This window comes from Aulostomus chinensis, chromosome 12 (genome assembly GCF_037954235.1).
Source record: "Aulostomus chinensis isolate RoL2024-O1b breed Wild chromosome 12, RoL_Achi_v1.0, whole genome shotgun sequence".
NCBI lineage: Eukaryota > Metazoa > Chordata > Actinopteri > Syngnathiformes > Aulostomidae > Aulostomus > Aulostomus chinensis.
In genome coordinates, this window is record NC_141331.1 from 4013006 (window position 1) to 4035878 (window position 22873).

The 22873-nt window shown below is 46.4% G+C and overlaps 1 protein-coding gene across 4 annotated transcripts in view; it reads left to right on the top strand.

Moving 5' to 3' along the window:
- The window catches only part of adarb1b (adenosine deaminase RNA specific B1b), a 122086-nt gene that overhangs the window by 28748 nt on the left and 70465 nt on the right, over positions 1-22873 (top strand). For all 4 annotated transcript variants that reach the window (XM_086219710.1, XM_086219713.1, XM_086219709.1 and 1 more), the window contains one exon: positions 18210-18275. The gene's annotated coding sequence lies outside the window, so the exon portion shown is untranslated. The remainder of the gene's footprint in view (positions 1-18209; positions 18276-22873) is intronic.

Here is a 22873-nt window from a genome sequence, read left to right on the forward strand (position 1 = left end):
CATACGTGACCCTTTCCATGTGCCCATCATGTGTGATTGATTACTGACAGTTACTTGTCCCCTGTCATCAACGAGCTGGTCATTTCCTGATGATTGATTAGTTTCATGCCGGCTAATGAATTGGAGCAGAGTGGTCCGGCGCCTCCGTGCACCGTGCTGACGTACGCGTCCTGTCCTTCAGGCAGCAGGGCGTGCGACGCTATTATCACTGCCGTAAAGGTCAGAGGTCAACTCTTGTCTTTTTCTTTTCTCCCCCCAGATATCTACTTAGATGTTTCTGCTTAAATGGTTTTCATGAAAAGAAAAACTAAATGTTTTGTGTTGAATTTTAATGAAATAACAAAACGCCAACAAGAATTCTGCTTCATCGAAACCGAGCACTGAAGAGGAAGTGACGACCCCCAACACGCACGTCTGAAAATTGGTTCGGCCATGCGGCGTTAAAGAGCTTATTACTGATGGATACGTTTGCATTCATTCCCAGAAGAGGAACGTGAACAGCAGGTGAAGCCAGGTTCTAAATCCGTCTTGGGGTTTGTTTGTTTGTTTGTTTTTCTGACTTCTTGTGGTCAAACATTTTCTCAGGTGGGGATTTTGGAAGTTTCTCTTTATCCGTCCATCGATGAAAAAATACTGGCAACAGCTATAAAAATCAGTTTCACGTTGCATTGTTTTTTTCCCCCCGCTATCCATCATGTATATTCACAAACACCTTTGGAACGCCATTCAAAACACGACGTTTGGTGTCTTTAGGTGATGGGATTTACAAGTTAAACACAGAGGATAAGGCGAAGGGGGGGCGGAGCTATGACCAGGACCACCTCAGTTAGGTGAATTTGCGACGTTCAGTTAGGGAGAAAAACAGGAGGAACAGATAGAAAATGGATTCAGAAAAAAACTAACAAGAAGAAGAACAAAAAGTAGCAGGATGGTGCACTTGGATGCCCGCGTTTGGTTGGAGGACTCCTACTGTTGGGCTGATTAAAAACTCTAATTTGAACGTGTATGGAGCCACGCGGCAGGTTACTCAGTCGGCGTGCAGCAGCACACGCAGTCACAGAACATAAAAGACACTTTAATACATTTCGTCTTTCATTTTTGTGAATTTTGTGTCTGAGTTACCGTCTCAACTGCCGAACGGACGAGCCTCCCTGATGGAGGCTGATAGCGAGCGTGTTCTCCGTGTTCCATCCCGGAGCCGAGAGCAGATGTGGCTTTGGGGCACAAATGTTCTGTCTGGGGTCGGTTTCTGGCTGAGGGTATATTCCACGTCTCTCACGAACTGATATTAATTGATTTAATTATCATGTGTGTTTATACTCAAGGCGCTACACGTTGTAGGAGTGTAATTTCTATTGAGCCGTTGCCACGCAGCTGTGGAAGGAGCCTCAGTTATGGTTTCTGGACGTGGATGACAAGTCACCACGGGGTCTTGTCACTTGGCACCGCAGTAGTGTGTTTCTCCTCCCAGGGCTCAGTCACTTGAGGTCTCTGTTGCCTTTCGTCTCCTTGCCTGATCTATATTATCGCCCTCATCCATCCAGCTCCCTCTGCCAGCACCAAGTTTAGTTACCAGTTTGTTTCCACGGCTGAAACGTCTGTCAGGACTTGAACTGATTTGTGTTCCTTTGGTTGCTTTTATTTATTTTTTTTGACAAACCTGCTCCAATTGATCGGGTTTCAGTTCAACCTGCAGGGATGACGGATATTTTCTATCACTCAGTCTTGGCATTTTTCACAATTCCACCGATTGGCCCCAGGGTGTTCTCCATTGTTTATCCATGTGTCACAAGTGATATCTCACACACGGCTGAGTGGACTCTGAAAGCACTTGGAGGGATGATGCATTTCTTCATTGCATGTTGGGATTTACAGAAGCCTGTGGCCATAATAGGAGAAACATTCTTATATCATGTGCATGCTCTTTCTCAGCAACTCCCCTCATGAGCGTCACGAGCAGTGAAAGCAGCCTTCCCGTAGAAGGTATGTCGTGATGTCACTCTACTTGGAGGTGTCCCCTTCACTCGCAAAACATGCTGCGACCTGGCCAACTTTAGCTGGGGGGAACTACAAATTATGCTAGGGACTGAGTTCTGCTAGCTGAGTGAGGTTCTCCTGAAAAGGAAACGCGGGTTCTGTGGCGTACAGGCGCTGCAGGGACTTGTGAGCTGGTGGGGATTTCTGAGGATGATGATTTGGCAGGTTGGACCCGTGCCTGCCGGCCCAGCTAGCATGGCCGGGCCTCGCTGCTCGCTGGTTGTTTGCAACCGAACGAGCATCCATGATGGTCCAACACCAAGAAAAGCTTTTCAGGAATTGCAGATCATTTAGTTTCTTTCCCTCTGTAACTGACGAAGCTCCAAACAAGGCACAAACCGAACCATAATTATTTGTGTGCTCGTGCTCGAGACGAGGACGTGACGGCGTCTCCAACCAGACGCCAATGACAGCGTTGTTAAAGATTTATTTCGTCTAAAAAAAAAAACCCCAGCAGGTTCTCTGTGTTTTGGCTTGATTTCACACGAGGGGACGAACCTGAGTGCAGATACGGTGCATCAACCATGACAATGACAACAAACAAAATGTAGCAGTTTGGGAAGAATGAACCTCCCAGGTCCCAGGCAGGAGGGGCTCCGTCTCACTGAGATCAGACGCGCCACGATGCAGAATTTGGGGTAAACAATCTAAAAATAAATGCTACCTTGGTGCTGGCAGAGAGGCTGCTCATCCCTGCACAGTTGATGGCTACGGATGCTGCAACACATCCGACTGATTCATTTGACTCATGTTGCCAAAACAAATGTAATTTTGATCTTGTGAAGAGTTAAAAGATGTCAGATCTTCTATCCTTGAGCGAATGCTCCTTGTTCAGCGAAGAGCTGGGAAATAAGAGTGAAAAACATCAGCCTATTCAAACGCTTCAGGTAAGTCACATGTCGGGTAATTGTGCTGCGCTCAAATGGAATCAACAGCCGTCATCTGTGCAGTTATATAACAGAAATATATATGAAAATAAATAAAACACGCAGTTATTATCTTCAAGTGTGTTGCAGACTTATGTTTTGTGAAAGACTTCTTTCTTTAATTGCAGTCGATACATTTTGTAGAAACGGCACGGCAGTGTTTGTGTGTTTGAGTTGAGAATTCGCACGTTTCAGAAATACAAGGAATCTTTGGGCAGCTTTATTTCCCCCCATAAGCAAACAAGTATTTGAAGAATAATGATTGTTTATGTCCTTCTTTAAGGAACCGCTGAGAGAGAGAGAGAGAAAAAAGGAAAATCCCAACCAATATTCAGATTATTCAAATATTTGAGTATTGTACTCATAATACTGCTCGCCAGTATTGGTGTGTATCCTTCTCTCAGTCGCTGGCAGCTCTGATATCATAGATCGTGCTGCAAATGATTCTGTTTTGGAACACACACACACACACACACACACACACACACACACACACACACACTCCCCTGCGTTGAGTGAACAAGGGAAGCTTTCTCTGCTATGTGAATGAGTAGCTATGGCTGAATGGTTAAGTGTGTCCTCTGTCTCTGTGAGGTCGACAGCCCAGGGAGGATTAGGAGGAAGCACATCAAATGAATGAGAGGGAGGAAGAAAGAGGAGAGGAGCTGCTGATGGCTCAGGAAAACCCGTCGCATTGTAGTTTGTGAAAGGAAATCATTTCTCTGATCATTCTGCGCGGTCCAGGAGTGGACATGCAAAATACCTTCAGGCCCTAATCTCTCATTAATCTACATTAATCCGCTCAGCTCCCCTGACGGGTCCTTGTTGCTGGTGGTTCCTGTTTTTGCTCCACCACCCTTGTATTTACCCCCCCGCCCCCACCCCCCACCTCTCCATGTACACTTTCATGTTTATTTTTGTAGACGTGTTGCTGCATTATTCATGGTGAACCGTGGTCATGCCTTTGGCACGGCTCATGGGTGGTCTATATGAACAGGTTGGAATTCCTCCTTCCCGCCCGCAAACGTCCACAACAGTTGTGTCATCGATTGTTCGCCGGGCGGCTGTCATCAGGCGCGTGTGAAGTCGTGGGACGGTGGCGTAAATGAGAGCTGTTTGATGCTTTCAAGTCCATCTCCCCGACGCACATCACCGCCTCAGCCAAACCGCAGCGCGTCTCCCTGCTGCTCCCTTGCTGGTTTCCATATGCCCCACTGGCACTGTGCACGGCTTCTATAGATGATTAAAAGAAGCCCCCCCCCCCCTTTTTTGTCCTGATTCAAAAGAAACGGGTCATCCCGGAGCTTCCTGGGATGACCCGTTCTTTTGCATGTTCAGATCCGGAGCACATGTACACATGGAGGACAGCGGGTCTCTTGGAATGCTGTTCCAACAGAGAGAAAGAAAAAAAAAATCAGGGAGGTAAAGAAAGAAAGAGAGAGAGAGAGAAGTGTTATTAGTTTTACAGCTTGAATGTATTATGTAATTATTATTACTCACACTCGAGTGCGCAGAGCTGTAGCCTCCATGCTTACTTCTCTTCCCGTGCCGTCATTTTCTGACTGCTGGACTGAAGAGACCTGCTTATGGAGCTGCTCTCTGGATAGCAGCTCGGGCCCAGCCGGCTCCCAATTTTCTGTCTTCGTGGATTTGGCTTTTAAATACAATAATTTGACCCCCCCCCCCAATCTGGATAAAACAACCACAGATTAAAGGTCTAAATTCCTACAATCTCATTGAAAACGCGCTTAAAATGAAGAGCACACTTCCAGGCTCCCGTGCTGTGACGCCACATTGAATCAGCGGCGTGAGTCTTAGAGGTGGAGAGTTTCTGTTGGGCAGCGTCAACCTACCAGCACTGGTGTTTTCATCCGGTAAAGCAAAGAAAAAACATCTACAAAACAAAACCTCTTAAAATTGGCATTAAAATTGTTTTCAGTGTGCTTTATTTAGTATGTATTTATTGATAAACCGTTTCTTCTTCTAGTATCTAGATTTCTGCAGCTGCCTACGGTAGGAAAACCTCCTCCAGCCTGTGAACGCCCCGCAGCCATCGGAAGGCAGCAGGGTAGATATGTTTGATATTACAGTGCAAACACGCTTGTCACAACGATTACTAAATGATGTGTCAATTTACCCTGTGAGCTGCAGCTGAAATGTGACTGAAATAGCAGCAGTCATACACAATTATATAAACACAATGGTTTAATGATTTATTTCCATCGTCCTTGTACGCATCAACACAGAGACCAGCCTCTGGCTGCAGAGATGCTCACTCAGAACTCCCACCTTGTGTTGGCGGCTGAAGCAGCACGCGTAGATTCAAACCTTGCTGCCGTGCTTGATGCTGCCATTCGCCATTGTTTCCTGGGCCGTGGTTCACTGTGGTGACGCTCGAAAGGTTGAGGGCAGGCTTAAACGCGATCGGTGTGCTTTGTGTTTGCTGCTTCAGGTCGGGACCTCGTCCGTCGGTGTTTACATGTGCTAACGGTGCAGAGGAAGAGTGAGAGCTAAACCCTCCAGGTCACGGAGATGTTGGCTAACTCAGCCCATCTGGCTGTGCTGTAGAAAACAGGAAGCCACTCACACCGGATCCAAACAATGTTTTCATGATTTCAGTGGTCAGTTTTCTGTCTGTGTTTGTGTACGATCGGATGTCATAATGCAATATTGAACATTAAAACCTGACAGACACATTGGTTGCATCTTATCAGCAGGTTCATGTCCATCGCACATTTCTTTCCTGGACTCTCCATCCAAACTGTTCCTAGTGAGTGGGTGTGAGTTTTAACAACTCCAGCCTTTATTCAGCGTGTTATTCACAGTATAAACGCAGTAGTCGGAGGTCTGTTCTTTGTGGTGTCTATTTTGTCAGCTTGAATCTCCAAAATCACTTTTGCTGCCTACAAAATAAAAGCAATGCTGTGTTGGTAATAATGCTGTTTTTTTTTTTCAGAGCTAGCTTTGAGAGCCTTATTTTGAAAGATTCTGACAGGAAGTTGAGTGACTCTGTTTGTTGCTTGCTAGAAACTGAACTCACCCACTTGCTTGGGCTTTGTGCCGTGTATTTGAGCTCCTTTTTTGCTGTTGTTACTCATGTTTTTGAGTAATTAATCTCCGCGTGTATGGAAGATGTTGGCCCACTGTTCTTTTTAAGACAGAATCGTTCACATCCTTCATGTTACCTCCATACATGGTCACTAAGCCTGGACTTGAAGTCAGGTACGGGGTTTATTTCTTAATTAAGCCATTTCATGGTTAGAGCACACTCAAATATTAGTGTGTGTGTGTGTGTGTGTGTGTGTGTGTGTGTGTGTGTGTGCGCGCGCGTGCGTGCGTGCGTGCGTGTGCGTGCGTGCGTGCGTGCGTGCGTGCGTGCGCTATCAACTCACTATTGCCTTCAAGTCTGCAGTAAAAGACTAATGCACTTTGCAGAATACTTTTTGAACAGTTCATGGCCTGAACCTAAAAGCCTTTAGGCCACATCAATGCCATTAACAGATACATACACACGCATGTTGACACACACACACACACACACGCTCAGTTTTGCCCAAGGTGACACCGTGGGGTCACGATGTATGTGATGGAGTCACTCAAACGAGAGTGACCTCTTTTAATGTAGCCGCTCTGTTTATTCCTTTTCTAATGAGTGGTTGTGACTCATAATCTATACTGTGTACTGAAGCCGCAGGGTTAATCAGCTTGATGGTGTGTGTGTCACATGCACGTGTGTGTGTGTGTGTGTGTGTGTGTGTGTGTGTGTGTGTGTGTGTTTGTCGTTCCAGTCATGTCAGACTGAGTTATGCAAAGTGGCTGTCAGACATAATTTTTCTTGTTTGGGGACAATTATTAATGTAGTCTATGTCCCCCTGCAGCTCGCGTCATTGAGCCTTTTGTAGTTGAGTCAATAGTTTCTCTTTAGTATTGAGGTGTACCTCCCAGGTGAAATAAATACATGTACTACTACAGAACACTTGATGTGTTGGTGCAGTACTGTAGCAGATGCTGCTGCATGAGGAGGAGAAGTCTTTCGATTTCCTTTTCATACTGCCTTTTATACCACGATTGACATAAAATGTTGATTGAAAAGTTGAGGTTCTTTGTTTAGGTTTAAAAGCATTGAGCAGTTTCTATTGAATATGTGTTTCACAACATTTTTGCATTTGGTTGTGAATCCACGTGTCTGATGATTCCCGGTGGGATTGTCCCGACACGGACATCAAAACTTCATTCAGTCCTTATTCATTTGTTGTGCTCGTGTTTCAAGGCTCCCTCCATTCCCATTTTTGTCCCTCATTTTATAAAAATCCATATCTTCGACGTGAGAGCTGCTGTGTTTTTCCGCCAGCCACTTTTTTTCCCCCGCTCCTTCTTCAACTCAACGTCTTGATTACTCGTGAAAAAGCAACTTTTCACTCTCTAATCAAGCTGTGCACTAGTTTATTGGCCCACTTTGCCTGATTGCATTACGTCCTCTGCAGGGTGAATCTGATTATGCAGCATTTTCATATTAATGACAGTAAAATATAATTAATCATTTCTTTATTTAGCTGTTCCTCTGACTATTGGTTTGAAATATTGTTTCTGCCTGGTTTTTGCATTTAGTTAAAGATGAAGTGAGAGTAAATCTCCTGTGGCTCCCCGCAGAGGCTCGGCTGACATGTTTCTTTTGCTGCATTGTGCATTGGCAAGATGCTCAAAGCTGTCAACAGAGACGTCCCAAGATGGTTTTTGGAACAAGCAAGTAAAGCAGATGTGTATGGTGGGGGGGAAATAAAGAATGTGGGTAGACGGAGCAGGATGAGAGATGTCTACCATCTCTCACACACACACACACACACACACACACACACACACACACACACACACATAGGTGCTTTTACCATATGTTGTCGTCGGACTTTTGCTTCGGGCCTCGTCTGCCAAAAGGCTTTTGGCTCTGGAAATTTCTGTTTCCTCTTCTTTTTTTGAAACCTGTAATATAATTTGCTGGCATTTGAAACAAATCATCTTCCTATGATGTTTTCTTGGACTTTACAGTTTCCTGTGGGGCAAGGTTGAAGGCGGTTGTAGAGCTGTGTGGCGTTACTCTGCAGTGCTGCTACTACGGACAAACACTGCTTACTGTGCACGGCATAAACCTCTTGCATACTATTAACCCTCGAATACTCATGGGAGATGATTTTCAACTGTGTGATTCTTGTCATGTGATTCTTGTCACTTAAGTTCCCGGCTCCAGTATTTTTGTTGTTGTTAATTTTGGAGCCTTTTTCTAGGCTCCCCCATGGTTCCTTTTTTTCATGTTATGTGACATTGCATGTTGGGAAATTAAAGAAGAGTACATCAGTTTGGCGTACAGTATTGTACTTGATATATTTTGATGAAAACTATATTTTATCAGGAATATCAGGTTACATATACCCAACGTTGGTTACTAATTTTAATGTTGGTGTTGTAGGGTTGAAACTGTTGGCGGTCATTCTTACTAGGGATGTCAACACTGTCGTACATTTGTTTTCCAGGTTACAGAGAGAGAGAGAGAGAGAGTGTGTGTGTGTGTGTGTGTGTGTGTGTGTGTGTGTGTGTGTGTGTGTAGCATTTACATTAAAATATATATACATCATATAAATAAATCCCAGACATTGATTGGTCAGCTCCAGGGACAGGAGGAGCCTGTGTGCCTGCAGGTGAGTCTGATGCAGCACCAGCTGGGCTCGACGGTCTGTAGGTCACATTGTGTTTGGACGCCATCTTGAGACGACTCCAGAGTCGGCCAGAGAACAAGGTCGGAATTTGGATGTTGGTGATGCAGGCAGAAGGATGATGTCAATGATGTCATGAAAGAGGTCTCGGAGATCAAAGACATCGGTCAGGAGGGTTTGTCAGCTGATGAGTTTGGAATTTAGTTCAGAACTTCATGATGTCAGAAAGGTTGTCAGTACATAAGAGAACACTTTTGGTTGAGATGTTCTCACGCTTGGACATCCAGTTACACACAACAACCTCAGAGAGACTCAGTTTGAAAGACAAATTGTGACCTGACCAAGTCTATCAGACGCTTGATACGGAAGGAGAGGGTTGCAGAAACCAGGAGCTGAGATCCCTGAAGACGGCATTTCAGAAGGAAATGATGGAGTCCTACATGGAGGAAGAGTTCCGACAGAGAGACCTGGCTGTGAACCAGGCCTGCACCATCATCCTTCAGCTGCAGACTGAGCTGGAACAGAGGGACCTGGCTTTGGAGGAGGCCAGGACCCATATCAGGCAGCTGCAGAAGGAGCTGGACCAGAGGGACCTGGCTGTGGAGGAGGACAGGACCCATATCAGGCAGCTGCAGAAGGAGCTGGACCAGAGGGACCAGGCTGTGGAGGAGGCCAGGACAAAGGCAGAGCACCTGGAGGGCCAACTGCAGACTGTGCTTGAGGAGACTGGGACCAAGCTGCATGAGATGGACCAGGCTGTGGAAGAGCTCAGGACCAACATCAGTCGGCTGCAGACTGAGCTGGGACACAAAGACCAGGCTTTGGACGAGGTCAGGGCGAATATAGTGCACCTGGAGGAACAACTGCAGAGTTTCCTCGTGGAGGCTGGGATGGAGCTGCGTCATGTGGACGCGGCTGTGGAGCAGGACAGGGCAAAGGCACAGGAGCCACAGGAGGAAGTGCCGAGAGACGACCGGGCAGTGGACGAGGCCGTATCAACCGCCTGGCAGCAGCAGCAAGAACTGCAGGAGCTGGAAGACGAGGTCTGTGAGGAGCTGCCACGGGAGGACCTGACTCTGGACCAGGTCTGGTCGGGGCTCAGGGAGGATGAAGCTCAGGAAGAGCTGGGCACAGCAAGAGAAGCCCATCAAGACCTGGAGATGGGTGCGCTGCTGCCAAACCACAGGGACTCGTCAGAGCCGGAGCTCATCATGGTCACCAAGACCGACGATCTGGAGCCCTCAATTGAAAGGAGCAACCAGAAAAAGGAGACAAAGAAGAAGAAGAAGAAGAAGAGAAACTGGCTGTGGAGACTTTTAAAACGATGCTTCAAATGAACAGTGAATCTCAAGTTGTTACTTTTATTGTTCATTGGAGAGAAAATTGTTTATAAAACCAAAACTGTTGAATCATTGAAGAGTCGGTGTCTTTGCTTCATATCGTTGCTGTTTGTATTTGAAATAAAAGAATTAATCAAAAGTACATCGTCAGTGTGTTTGTGTGTGATGGTGTTGTTGCCTACTGGCTCCTTTCAGGTGTGAGTGTTCACTCTAGCAGGAGCCTTGATCCTCATAGGGACCAAAGACCAGTCCTGATGCAGCAAAACAAGGTGGGCGTTCCTGGTTGAAGTGTGAGCTGAGTTTGGTTAAGATTAGGATTAGGATGAGGGCTCGTGCTAGTAAGGACAGCAAACCTGAGTGTGTGTGTGTGTGTGTGTGTGTGTGTGTGTCATTTACATTAAAATATATATACATAATATAAAATAAATCCCAGACATTGATTGGTCAGCTCCAGGGACAGGAGGAGCCTGTGTGCCTGCAGGTGAGTCTGATGCAGCACCAGCTGGGCTCGACGGTCTGTAGGTCACATTGTGTTTGGACGCCATCTTGAGACGAATCCAGAGTCGGCCAGAGAACAAGGTCGGAATTTGGATGTTGGTGATGCAGGCAGAAGGATGATGCCAATGATGTCATGAAAGAGGTCTCGGAGATCAAAGACATCGGTCAGGAGGGTTTGTCAGCTGATGAGTTTGGAATTTAGTTCAGAACTTCATGATGTCAGAAAGGACGTCAGTACATAAGAGAACACTTTTGGTTGAGATGTTCTCACGCTTGGACATCCAGTTACACACAACAACCTCAGAGAGACTCAGTTTGAAAGACAAATTGTGACCTGACCAAGTCTATCAGACGCTTGATACGGAAGGAGAGGGTTGCAGAAACCAGGAGCTGAGATCCCTGAAGACGGCATTTCAGAAGGAAATGATGGAGTCCTACATGGAGGAAGAGTTCCGACAGAGAGACTTGGCTGTGAACCAGGCCTGCACCATCATCCTTCAGCTGCAGACTGAGCTGGAACAGAGGGACCTGGCTTTGGAGGAGGCCAGGACCCATATCAGGCAGCTGCAGAAGGAGCTGGACCAGAGGGACCTGGCTGTGGAGGAGGACAGGACCCATATCAGGCAGCTGCAGAAGGAGCTGGACCAGAGGGACCTGGCTGTGGAGGAGGACAGGACCCATATCAGGCAGCTGCAGAAGGAGCTGGACCAGAGGGACCAGGCTGTGGAGGAGGCCAGGACAAAGGCAGAGCACCTGGAGGGCCAACTGCAGACTGTGCTTGAGGAGACTGGGACCAAGCTGCATGAGATGGACGCGGCTGTGGAAGAGCTCAGGACCAACATCAGTCGGCTGCAGACTGAGCTGGGACACAAAGACCGGGCTTTGGACGAGGTCAGGGCGAATGTAGTGCACCTGGAGGAACAACTGCAGAGTTTCCTCGTGGAGGCTGGGATGGAGCTGCGTCATGTGGACGCGGCTGTGGAGCAGGACAGGGCAAAGGCACAGGAGCCACAGCAGGAAGTGCCGAGAGACGACCGGGCCGTGGACGAGGCCGTGTCAACCGCCTGGCAGCAGCAGCAAGAACTGCAGGAGCAGGAAGACAAGGTCTGTGAGGAGCTGCCACAGGAGGACCTGACTGTGGACCAGGTCTGGTCGGGGCTCAGGGAGGATGAAGCTCAGGAAGAGCTGGGCACAGCAAGAGAAGCCCATCAAGACCTGGAGATGGGGGCGCTGCTGCCAAACCACAGGGACTCGTCAGAGCCGGAGCTCATCATGGTCACCAAGACCGACGATCTGGAGCCCTCAATTGAAAGGAGCAACCAGAAAAAGGAGACAAAGAGGAAGAAGAAGAAGAAGAGAAACTGGCTGTGGAGACTTTTAAAACGATGCTTCAAATGAACAGTGAATCTCAAGTTGTTACTTTTATTGTTCATTGGAGAGAAAATTGTTTATAAAACCAAAACTGTTGAATCATTGAAGAGTCGGTGTCTTTGCTTCATATCGTTGCTGTTTGTATTTGAAATAAAAGAATTAATCAAAAGTACATCGTCAGTGTGTTTGTGTGTGATGGTGTTGCCTACTGGCTCCTTTCAGGTGTGAGTGTTCACTCTAGCAGGAGCCTTGATCCTCATAGGGACCAAAGACCAGTCCTGATGCAGCAAAACAAGGTGGGCGTTCTTGGTTAAAGTGTGAGCTGAGTTTGGTTAAGGTTAGGATTAGGATGAGGGCTCGTGCTAGTAAGGACAGCAAACCTGAGTGTGTGTGTGTGTGTGTGTGTGTGTGTGTGTGTGTGTGTGTGTGTGTGTGTGTGCGCAAACGCACACACTTTGCCAACAGCTTTGCTAGTTTTAATTTGAAGACAGCTGTTTTTTCCCCCGAGATCCTGATGTCACGAGACTGCGGTGTTCTCTGAGGACGTACCGGCGCCATTACAGTGTTACAACAGTGAGAAGCGACAGCAATGGCTGCTCATGAAGAGGTTGGACTGGATGCTGCTAAAGCGCTACTTACCTCAGAATGTCTTTCGCTCTCCCTCTGACTGGCTTCTGCTTTTTCGTCAGTTTGTTGATCTGATTGGTGGAAGTCAGTTGTGATTGGCGGATGCTTCGTCCAATTGCCCGCAGAGGACTTAATGAAAGCGTCTGCTCTTCTCCAGGCTTCGTGGGACAAACCAAGAAGAGTCGCATGTCCGTTGTGTGATGCTCCTCTTCAGTTTAGTGGTACTTTGAGTTCATTGTACTCTCTTGAGCTTGTGTGACTAAGTGTAATACAGTTGGAGGATAAAGGACGGCGCCCAGTTTTAGGAAAGTTTGCTTGACGTAATCTAGAAGAGCCACGCGGAGGAGCAGCAGGCCGCTAGCGTCAGCAGCCGGTCTCTTGAGTGGTGCCTGGTCCTCCAGATCACGAGAACACGGGAAGTCTAACGAAAAACAAGCAGGATTTCTCTTTGCTTCAGTGCTTTGTTGTTCTTTCATTAGAACTTTGGCTTGACTTGTCAAGTTTGATTCCAGCGTTGCGTCAGTGTTGCGTTCGTAACACTTTTTTTGACATGCGCCGGGCGGCTTTGATCACACGCCTTTAATTCAAAGGGCGAAAAGTTGATGTTGCTTCATTTCTCAACAACCTGATTAACCCAGGGCAGGCTTTCACACTCACACAGCAACTCACATCCTCAGCTTCCCTTCTATTGGTGGATGAGCAGCTGCGTCGGATTGACGAGATGTTCGTTTTCCAAAGATACCTTGAGTGTGAGTCACTCACTTCCTTCCCAACAGCATCCCCACTATGTGACTCTCATCCTAATCCCTGAGTTTTAAAAAAGTGGAGATTTTTGTGTGTGTGTGTGTGTGTGTGTGTGTGTGTGTGTATGTGGAGCTATCAGCAGCTACACCATCTGCATGAAGATGCCGAGCGATCTGAGATTAGTCTCAGTCATTAATCACCATCGCAGCATCATCTGACCGTCTGTCTCACCTGCAGAAATGAATAATTGATTACCTCAGTCTCTTTTATTTTTTCAAGCAAATTTGTCAAACATTTGCAGCTTCCAGTGGATTTGCTGCTTTTTTAGGTCACTGATGACAGGAAATGAGGAGTCTTTGGGTTTTTGGACCCTTGGATAGAAGGGAAGAACCAATGAGAACACAAGATCTCGGGCTCCAGGAAATTATGAGCTTTTTTTCAGAATGTCTTGGCATTTTATAGACCAAACAATGAATCGGTTAATCTTGAAAATAATCAGATAAATCAGCCATGAAAAGGATTCTTACTTGCAGCCTGACTTCATTGTGTCCGAGGCACTGTGGAGGTTCGTGTATCGACCCCCGTTTTCAACTGAAACTGTCAAACATATGCAGCCGTGATCCATACGCCGCGTTCAGAGGCAGCTGGAGGTCATAGTCACCTGCTTCGTTCTCCTCTGATCACCAGCTTCCAACTATTTTAACTTTATTTGCACTTTTACAGATGAATTTTTTTTTTTTTTTACATTTCCTTTCCTTTGACTTTTGTATATTGTAGCCAGTTTAATTGATATAGTTTAATATTTGATAATGGTCAGGATGAGGTCTGACTCTTTGGATAAGCGTTTGTTTGCACGGCTCTCAGGACCCCACTATTCTATTTTCCTGTAGCCAAATATAATCTAATCTAATCTCTGTGGCCCACCGCTGTCAGAATAATCCTGATTAATAGCTTCTCATTGCTGAGCCTTCACACTTGGCTCAGCCGTGCTGTTTATTATTATTTTAAAAAGGCAGCGTTGTTCCTTTGATAGCCAGAGTCGCCAGGGTGCAATGGGATACTCCAGACAAAGTATTAAAGTATTGATGCTGCTGGTGTTTCTATTTCTATGAACATTACTGGAAGGAGGAATGACACTCAAGTCTTCCCTCGTTGAATTTCACCACCGACTCTAATCTGTCAAGGTGAAATATGTGGTTTCAGTCAGATCTGATGTCACTGAGCTCGGGATTGTCTCTTCAAAGCTCAGAGAATAGTTGAGATGTCCCGTAGGGTTGATTAGGAGAGATGTTTAAAGGACCCTCCGCTACCCCCCAACATTGTTTTGGGAATTGTGAAGCCAGAAATGCAAGGGAACCTGTTGTCACTGTCTGAAAACACAGAGCTGACAGTTGAAATGAGCCCGGGGCGAACTCTATTAACAGCAGTAGGAGCTAGAAAACTGTTTGGTCCTCAGCTTTCTCAAATTAAGAGGTTACGCGACGTGTAAATCAAATTAAGGAATCAGCATCTTAATCATTTTGCTCCTGATTCATGGCCATTAAATCGCTTAGCAGTTGTTTTCCTTAATTTATCCTGATTGACATCTGCTGCTGTGTTTGGCTGCTCATGTGGAACTGCAGCGCTGGTTGCTAAGAATGCCGAGTCTGTGTAAAAACCACTGAATCATGAGCCGTATTCAGGAAGATTTGCAGCTGCTGTAGATTTTGTAACAGTCTTAGCATCTCAGCGAACATGAGTGTCAGGATAAACCACATAATGCTGCCGATTCCTCACCACTGCTGGGAGGTCATTTCAGGGATACAGGTTAAATATAGGCTTTGTAAATAGTGCTGTCTAATGCAGTATTTTAATGCGATTTCACTTTTGTGGAATCACATTAAGTGTGGAGTAGACAAGACAGAATCCCTGAAGCAGATAGCAGAGGTTGTTGAATGTTGTTAAACTCAAATTGATGCCTTCACTAATGCTCAAGTCGCAGTAACTTGTGCCCCGGAGACGAGGAAGCATTTACACTTCTTTTACAGTAATCACTCGTACATCCTTCTCCCCTGCATTACGTCCTCACAACACACACTGTGAGTCATGGCAACTCAGAGCTGTGCTGTTTAAGCTCCTGTGCACACGTAGATGCTCCAGTTTCAGAGCTGGTTTTAGCTCACAGCAAGCCATACAACAGAAAATTAATTCCCTCAACAACAGCAAGAACAACCCCCCCCCCCCCAAAAAAGGGAAAAAAAGACGTGATTTACCAGGCTGATACATGCTGTGTCAAGGACATAGCGCATGAATTCATGCTTGGATCCCCTCCATCGCTTCAAAGCTGGAAATTTAAAAATTCACTTTTATTTTCTCCATCAAGGAGGTCATGTTTTTGCTGCTATCTGCTGTCCCTCTGTTTATCAGTAGGATTAACTGTGAGTGTTTGTATGTGTGTGTGTGTGTGTGTGGGTGTGGGGGGGGGGGCAGTTATGGGGCAGACACAGTCTCAGCGCCACCAGGTGACAAAAGGAACGATGTTCTGATGTTCTCCTCTTCCTGTGTCGGCCGGATCATCTCAAATTTGATCCCAAAGCCTTGGTGACGGGTTTCTGTGAAGACTGTGAGTTTGCAGCAGAAGGTTTTGCCATGGCCACACTCCGTACCGTGCACCGGGGGGGTGGGAAGGGCCGCTGTTGCTAGCTGTAGCTAGCTGTAGCTAACTGTAGCTAGCTCTAGCTAGCTCTAGCTTGCATCTTCAAACACGGCCTGAGAAAGAATGTGCCAGGGGCCCATAGTTTGCCTCGGTGGAGGGTTGCACTGAGTTGATAAAACGTGAATATTTTTGCAGATGTGTACGCACTCGACAGATCACATCCATACCTGAACATGTGTGTGTCAGGATGGAAACACAGCCTTTGACTTGATGCAGGTTTGGACCTGGAACAGTTGTACTGACCAGAAGTAAGCAGGCATGATATTTTTCGCCTTGAGCTCCGTTTTTCTCGTCTTCATGTCGTCCCGAGGCAAAGTTTGCCTGCCTCTCTGAAGACTTGACCACATCGTTTTCGTTCACTGATTTTTACAAAAAACATTTTAATAAGCACTAGTCCATAGTTGCAAGCCATTTTTACCAAAAGTTTAAGCTTTTATTTATTTAAATTTAATGATTTTTATATTCTATAGGGGCAAAAAAAAAAAACAAAAACCAAAACATGTTTAAGAAAACCCTTTCCCTTTTAGGAAGTTATTTAAAAAACCTCCGTAGGCACTTTTAGATCTGAATATTTCCAGAGTCATAGGGGAATATTTAGCTGGTTTCATTGTAGATGAGGTATTTATGTGTGTCGGCATCAGTAATTATTCGTGTCAGAATAAACTAGAGGACAGAGGCGAGAGATTGTGGGGAGGAATCGGCGCGGAGCTCGGCGAGGTCTCGGCGAGGACTCGGAGCTGGAGACACCAGTGGGCTCGCCGTGGCACATGTTGCTTGGACGAATATGTAAATCCAGACTAACTTTGAGAAGGTGACTCTGGTGTACGAAATCCATGTGGCAGCTCAGAGAGGTGTAGAGCACCTTGGTGGATGCCTTGAATACAGATCATGGACACACACACAAACACACACACACTCTCTCTGCAGGTTAGGGGATGCAGTAGGCAGCGAGTGTCCAACCAAGCACCCATATGCCCGAGCATATGGTCTGCAGCCCTCCACCCTCCAAGCAGACACGAGCTCTGAGCGCCGTCCGCACCGAGACGGATAACTCTAACATGATATAATGCATGTCCGTGGCCTTCCTCGCCTCTGCCGCGCCACGCCGAGGGAAGCTGCAGCTGCACAGCACCCGTGTCCTTCTGACGTCTTTATTAGCTTAGTTTAACCTCAGGGGTGACTCGGCCCGCTATGTCACGGCGGAGGGTAGAAGCGGACGGATTCGATTGTTAGGACACACCGAGGCCACATCCCAGCACAGACCTGGGCTCTAGAGTCAGAGCTCAGGGTGTCATAGGAGGAGAAATGATACAAGCATTTGTTTACTGAACCGACCATGACTGTCTTCACGTTTGGCTCTTTTCATGACTTTGATGCTTTCAGCTGCCCTGCTGCTCTGAGACATGAACCTCTGCAATACAGAACTGATGTGTGTCCACCCAAGTGTGTTTACTTGTTTTTTTACTGAGGTGGGTGGAGCAGCAGCAGTGCGATGAGGTGCCGAGCGTTGACCTCATCAGGACAGAACCGTGTATGTTTAATAACTGTAGTATTATGAAGTGAGGAGAATCCAGCTCGCGGCCTGACGTCAGGAATGCTCCTCCTGTGCTCTCCTCTCCGAAGGACACGCGCTTTCAGTGAGAGACAAAAAACACGACTGTAATTTATTTAGAAGCCTGCTGCTCAGGTTGAGTCCGTGCTAAACCCTCCCAGCGTCACCTTTTTAAAAAATTCCCTTCAGTATTTGTGCCTCTAATTGTTGACCGGCAAGGTTAATGTGATTGGACAATGGGACAGTTTGTGCTCCCTTGTCCCAGTCATGTGTGGGTGTCTTGGTTGTTTCCTGTTGTGGTCGGTGCCGCCGGGGGCCGTGTCAGGAGGTTGTGGGCCAGCAGTTTTCCTCTAATGCCATGTTGATCCGTGAAGTCGTACTGACAGCTTGTGCTGATTCTTGGCCTTGTTTCTTTGCCTCCCTGCTTCGGGTGGAATCCATCTATCTTGGAATCTCCTCCAAAAATACATATGTCATCTTCTTTTAGGCTTCCATGCTCCCTCAGTGTGACATGCAGCCTTATTCCAGCACCACAGCTAAGAGCAGGGCGCCTGTGTCGACTGGACGCAGAGGATTTCATGCTGTTATTATTCCTTGAAGTAATTGATGAAATATTTCCCACTGTTAGTTCGGAGGAATCTATGACATTAACATCAATCTTACATTGTTTTTTTTGTGACAGGTGTATTAATGAGCTCCCTCTGTCTCCTGCAGGCGAGCTTTCTGGACTGAACACGTTCGGCTAACCAGCAGCTTTCCCCTCCGCTACTCAACGGAACGGTGAGTTGAAGACGGCCGTGTTTCAGATATTTATTGAAGCGCCCACTCACGGTGTGACTTACAGATGACCAACATTTCAAACAACTCGAAGGCACCGAGAGATGTGTGGGACTATTATCACACGTGTGAGGGAAAGAGAGCAGAAATAACCAGAAGGATCCCGCCCACTACTCCAGCAGTGCGATCAACACATCACCGCCGCAAACGCACGTTAATGCACAGAGAGTCGCGCTATCCTCATGTGCTGCGGAGGATCCGACTCACACACCAGAACTTCAAACTCAAGTGGGCTCACTCAGCCGTCACGATCCAGTCTGAACGTCATCTCTGAGCTGTGGCGGGGTTTTCACTCATGGCAGGGAAAAGAGCATTTTAGGAAGCTGAAAACGGTCCTGCAGGCTCCCGCAATCTCCACACAAAGTGGTTGATGACGTTCTAGAAGTCGTAAAGGGCTCGTGCAGACGTTCAGTAGCTGTGCTGGGAGACGACAACAGCCGGGATCCTGGGTTACGCCTCACAAGCGTAGAGAGACACGTCTCCTGTCGTGAGCACGCTCCCACATACACGTTGTCCCTGGAACAAGCGGGCAGCACTAACCCTCCCAACACGTTTCCTCTCTGTTAAGTACATCTGCTTTCTCTGTTCTCAGACTGTCAAGTTGAGCCTCACAGTCTGATTGTCTGTGTTGACGACTGGCGTGCTCCTCTGAGAAAGAATGCACCCGGAGACGTGCGACTCTTTCTTGAAATGCGTTGTGTACTTTGATTATCAAAACAGGATTCATCACTATTTCTCCAGGCATTAGTAGAATTTCCTCTTCCATGATGAAGTCATCTGGGAATAAATCCAAGAAGTAGATGAAAAATAAATAATGGTTTAAGGTTTTTATAACTACTTCAACATTTGTCATCTTTCCTGATAAAATTTCTTCTTCAGTATCATTTTCCAGGAGGGAACTGAGCGCTGCCTCCCCCTGCTACAGCTGTCTGCTGCACAGACCGCCGCTGTCTCACTCTGCTGGCTACCGGTTGTGGTTTCCTGGCTTGAGTGGCCTGTTTTTCACGCCTTCTATGATATAACAGAGGAATAACTGGCACATCGTGTCGGCAGTGTGGAAAGAGTTAAAACAGAGTGATTGTAAATATCTTCTGATACGTTCTCCTCGTTTGGCGGCGTTGGAGCCCGTTTCTGCGTTTGTCCTGTATCTTAAAGCGGTGCAGGGCCACTTCGGTATGGCACCTGAGCGAGAGCTCGCCTGATGGCCAGATGAGGGTTAATGTTACTGTTCAGAAGTGAGGAGAGCTCAGGTTCAGTGTGAGCCAGAGTTCACAAACATTGGTGTAAGCTATACGTGCGCTTGATGCCAAGGCCGCATCACCCCCCAGTTCTCAGCTTTGCCAAGTGTGCAGTTTTTTGGTGTGTTGTGTTTGTTCTCTGAGGTCTCTGGTGAGTACATGTCATGTCTCTGCCTCAGCCGGGTTATTTTTAGCTGCAATATCAGGGGATCCTGGACTCTTCCCTCTTTGTCTCTCTTTGCTTGTTTCTCCTTTGAATCCCAGAAGCGTCGGTCTGCTGTATGAGGATGAATAATTATACACAGCATGGGAATCCATTTATCTACTTTCAGGATGTCCCCATGTCCCCTTGTCCCTCGTCTTTTCATGTGGCGGTGACTCATTTACTCAAGGAATTATCTCAGATGGTTTAAAGCGCCCGTCTGCCTCACATTTTTACACACGAAGAGAGAGAGAGAGAGAGAGAGAGCAGAGTTTACTCACCACTGAGATTACTTCTGTTGTATTTTACACTATGATGTCATCTGTTGCCGTGGAAGAGCTTTGAAAATGTATGAAAAACAAAACAAAAATCCCGATGGCCGAAGCGGGGGATTGAGATTTAAAGCTGTATTTGCAGAATTTGGTTGCGGAGGTCTCAGCCGTGGTTCCTCTGTAAGCGTTCAGTGTTGCTGTTTTCAGGTTGTAGCTGTAATCCTGTGTTTGGTGGTTCCAGCGTGTTTACAGCAGTCATTCCGTAGTGATTCAGGCGAATGTTTGTTGACAGAAAGTCTGAGCTTTCCAGTCGTGTCGGTCAGAGAAGACTGGAACTATTTTAGTTGTAGTTGGTGGAAAAAAGGCCTTGGTGGCGAGCCTCAGCGTGTCTCTTCAGACTTTTGATTCAGAATTTGGTCTTCAGGTTTGATGTCGGTTTGGTTTTTCTTTCGTCAGAATGTTGTTTTTCATTTTACTCTAGTTTCCATCAACGAAATCAGAAAAAAAGGTTGATCAATGAACACGAGGAGTTAGATTTCTGTTGATGAAATGAGCGCCGCTCAGGGATCATAGGTGGGGTTCATGGGACAGAAAAGTTGTGTAAAATTCTGAAAAAAAGTGATGAAGATTTACTTCACAAATACCTGAAATGTGAGGTACATTCGGTTCAGTTACGATAGAGGGAGGAAAATCTCTTCAGGTCACTTTTGATGTACTTCAGTACACGTTTATGTATCATGTTGCACGATTTAACTGCTATCAGAAGCTTATCTTTGATTTTAGCCATGTGAAAGAGACGTAGCTGACATAAAGAACAGCCATGAATTTTTTCCTCCAAGTCATCTTAATGTATTCATTGAAGTGCGTCCCAACCCCGAGTACTTCAGAAGGGACCTTTCCTTTTCTTTTTTGGGAATGCCTCGACTCTGGCGTATATCTGGAGCCGTTCAAGTTTTGGTTCACTGTGAGTCATTTTCTTCTGAATGTAGAATTTTAGTACGGAGTTGGTAAAAATATTCATTTGGACTCAATGACGACCAGATTCGATTTTCAGGGTCAAAGGTCACTGCGCAATTTAGGTCTGGAACTCACTCTGCCTCAGACAAATATTGCATAACCTGATGACATTTTATTTCCAAAAAGTTCCAATGTCAACTTCAACATGACATCACAATGTTCTGCGACAACATCGGCCATGTCGTGGTAGCAGCTCAGTAGCGCCTTGAAGGGAATCAGAAGAGTTTGATTTTGCCAAAAGAAATACTCTTAAAACCTTTTTATTCAATTTGTTTAAAGCCTGAACTACACACAGTGCCTGCTGCTGGAACGGTTGGCGGAAGCATGAAACCACAGAGTGAAAATTGTAGTTCGCCTCTCCAAAGGGTAAAGGTTGGGGAAAAGTAAGGAAACTCCAAAACAACTCCGGAGCTCCAGCGTGGAGCCGTAAGATCTCCTCCATCCGCCCCAAACGCACATGCACATAACATATTCTGGATTAGGTGACGTTAGCGCATATTTGTTTGCTTACATCTCCAGACTGCAAAACAGACATGTACGTGCAAACAAGCACTTAAAACCTGCTGTTGCTCTCCCTGCCCTGTAACGCTGTACTACTGGCCAATGCCCTGCTCTGTGTGTTTATTGTGTGTTTATGGCAGCAACTCTCCTGTAGCTTGTGCGGTTGAAAACACAACCTGTGGCGTTTTGCCCTCCTGCCTCCGCCGGGGAATATTTAGTGCAGCGGCGGTTTGGGGTTTTGCAGGGAGAATGTTGAATATGTGAGAGAGGAGAGCTCTGCTGAGGCCTCCTGTGTTTCCTGTCTTGGCTGAGTGATGGTAGGTGACGGCTCTGTGGAGCAACACACACTCGTAACAACCTATAATAATAACACATCTCATTATCATTTTTTTCCTCCCTCCATTTAGTTTCTTGTTGCTGCTGCAGAGGTGGCTGCTGTGGATGATTTAATCTCCATATCACCAGGAACTAGGCCAGCCATATTTCATAGCTGTCATGAGCATACAGCGTTTTCGTGAGTGTGAGCAGCGAATCGATGAAATGAGAGCTGCGCGAGGGGCGACCTGTGGTCCACCTACCAGCTGCTCTGCAGACTCTGTGTTGTGGCATCATTGTGAATCAAATAAAGCTGATTAACAGTCAAAGGTGTCCTTATCTGAGGACACACGCGCACATACACACTGACACAAGTGCACATTTTATTAGCTGAATATATCACGGGCCATTAGGTTTTATGCTCAAACAGCAGCGACGGGGTTTTGCAAACCTTTTTTTCCCCCCGAGAGCTTGTTTGTTTATTGCTTCTCCAAATATCGAAATGAAGTCTTTAAACAGAAAGTAATCAAAGAAACATCTCACATTTTTGTGAAATGTGCTTATTCAGACACCAAGATAGAGACTCTTCTCTCCTCCGTGCAGCATCAGGCAGCTGAGTGCTAGTTAGCTTAGCACGATGCTGTAATGGATGGGCAGACAAATGCAAAGGAGCTGTGACACTTCTGGCATGATTGGCCAAAATGTAAAAAGAAGGTCATTTTGTTGAGGTTCCCAAATTGTCATTGGGACGTGACCAGGGGTCAAAGGTCAACAGAAAAGCACAGATACAATGACAGCTGCGCTAATGGCAGGTCGAAGGTCAGCTTCTAACGTCGATCGTCCTCAGTCATCACAAATAGATGCTGAAACACTCAACAGTAGCATCATTAGCATCATTAGCATTACCCAAATTGAACGGCATGTTGTTTTTGTACTCATATTGCGGTATGATTGATGATAATTAAGGTTTGATGTTGATTCAGAACCACGATTCGA